We start from the raw sequence: 2,388 nt of genomic DNA, 5'->3' as shown, positions 1-2,388 counted from the left end.
TTTTTAGTTTCCTATAATACCTGGTATAGAGGTAAACAAGTGTTCTGTATTACTGTTTATTGGACATGCACTTAAATAGTGGACATTTTACAGTAAAAAAAATCCCTCCAGGGACTAATTGTTTCTACAGGAGTATTTGTGCATGTGTTCTCTGACATTTCTTTACATGAAGTTCCTGAAAAAACACTGTGGGAACTGGGGCCAGACATCTGTACATTTAATTAAGCTCAGATCTTGCATCAGCCCTATAAATACTAGCTACCCTGGTTGACAATTAATGTGCTGCTGCTTCTGGCAGAAAGTTAAGATATGCCCAAGTTTGTAAATTATGGTTCTATATACGTCTAGTTGCCTTCCTTTTGCAAATTGCACTGGTGAAGGTGGCAACAAGTCGTCATTCTCCGACACAGTGCTCCATCAACCCCCAGTGATGGCTTTACTAACCTAGAAAATTTACTGAGAAGGGAAGGAGGAGGAAATGAAAGGTGAAGAGAGATTCTGGCTTCATAGATTTCACATTAGGATTTGCTTTGTCACATATACCAATGGCTGTTGGGTGACCTACATGCACAGTCTGAGCTAATGAGACCTACCTGAACTATACATTCAATCATTTTGGTATGTAAACTTTCATGTAAAATATATTTTTTTACAAATGGTATTGACCTAATAAAACAAAAAACACTATTCATGGTTTTGCAAGTTTTTCAGCACAATTCAAACGGTTGATATTTTATGTTGGTGGGCTGAAATGCTTCACAGATGGAATTTAATTTGTTTTGTTGACCTCTAAAATTGAACTCCCTAGTAAATGATCATTGTGGGGCTTGAAAGTAATTTAGGAATGATGTTTGATATTAAGGTTGGACTTGTATATTATCAAATGCTAATTTTTGTTCTTGGGTATTTCTAAACTTTAGGCAATTGTTTTCAGTGGTATAAGCAAAAGTAACTTGTTTCCATATGGAGGCCTGTTGGGTATTGTATTGGTAATACAGGACAAGGCTTAGCTCCGCAAAATGTTAAGCTTTATGTAGCCTTACTATACCAAGTGTGCTTAGTATTATAAAACCCCAGAAAGAAAGAGCTCACAAACAAATTGTTTTTTTTTTCACAGCTTTGTTAGTTGCTGACCTGGAACAAGCATGCACACATCTGATTTCAAGATACCTAATGCACACATACCTGTTTTGAGTCTGACTCCCTAGTAGTTGGGAAGTAGGGAAGAAAAACCCAAAGTGTATTCACATATTAATATGTGGTGGAAGCCATGTTAAAGGGGCCATGTCCCAATTTAAATATATCTTTTTCTAAAGTAGAAGTTTTCTTTAGGACCTTAAAGGCACCACAAGTCAATACTCCATTATCCATAAAAATATAATTTATTCCAAATTCTTAAAACTTAGATTATCCATCAGCTTGTTTTATGTTATTTGTTATTATAATAAATAGGAAGTTTACTGCTTAAAAGGTTTTTATCCTATATCCAGCAAACAAAGAAAGCATCCATGTTGCATCGTGGTTGGAAACAGACTTTAAGTATGGCTATGGGCTGCTTTACTTTCAGGAACAAGAATCTGTTAACTTGGCATTCTTATCAACAAGAAGGCTGTGGCATGGTTCATTTGGGCTGCAAAATTAAGCCTATGTTTTAAAAGGGTATAAGAATTTTTTTTCCTCATAGCTGTTTCATCAGTTAGCTTTTCAATGCAGAAACACTGAATAATCTTGTATTGCTTCCTGCCATCAGCTCATTTTCAGGGGATGAGTTCAGAGTATTGCTTGTGGTTTGCCGTACTAAGGAAAAGCACCGAATCTTTCACTTATTTTGTAAGCTCAAAGAAGGGCAGACCTTATTTCTATTGAGAAAGTGGCACAGTGTCACTGTGGTGAAACTGAACAAGGAATAGAACTTTGTGTGTGGTTTATCAGTGTGTATATATTGTATATGAATGTTTACATCTAACCTCTTTCTTCTTCCAACAGTTAGGTAAATTTGTTTGGTAAATGAATAGTTCTGTTAAGCCATTAAGAGATGGGGGAGTATTCATCACTTAGCCTTAATTCATCACTGCTGCAGACTGGTATAAAGTTTAGCCAATAAAGATTAGCCAAGTACATTTGTCAAAACCTGAGAGAGCATTACCTCATAAATATGACCATCTGGCTGCTGTTGGGTGTACTTCTAACATGTACTCCTTACAAATGCTTGGCAACTGTGATGAACACAAGGAAACCACAGAAAGGCACTGTTGCAGTTTGAAAACAAAGTATCTACATTGCTTGCAGTTGATAGTACGGTTTATTCAATTGAAGTGGGAAAGTGAAGTGTACATGCTGGTTCTACATTACTGACAATGGCCACCATATACTCCACACTACTCCTTT

The sequence above is a fragment of the Pyxicephalus adspersus genome, chromosome 10, assembly GCF_032062135.1.
Source record: "Pyxicephalus adspersus chromosome 10, UCB_Pads_2.0, whole genome shotgun sequence".
In the NCBI taxonomy this organism is placed as follows: Eukaryota; Metazoa; Chordata; class Amphibia; order Anura; family Pyxicephalidae; genus Pyxicephalus; species Pyxicephalus adspersus.
This window is presented reverse-complemented; position numbering follows the sequence as displayed.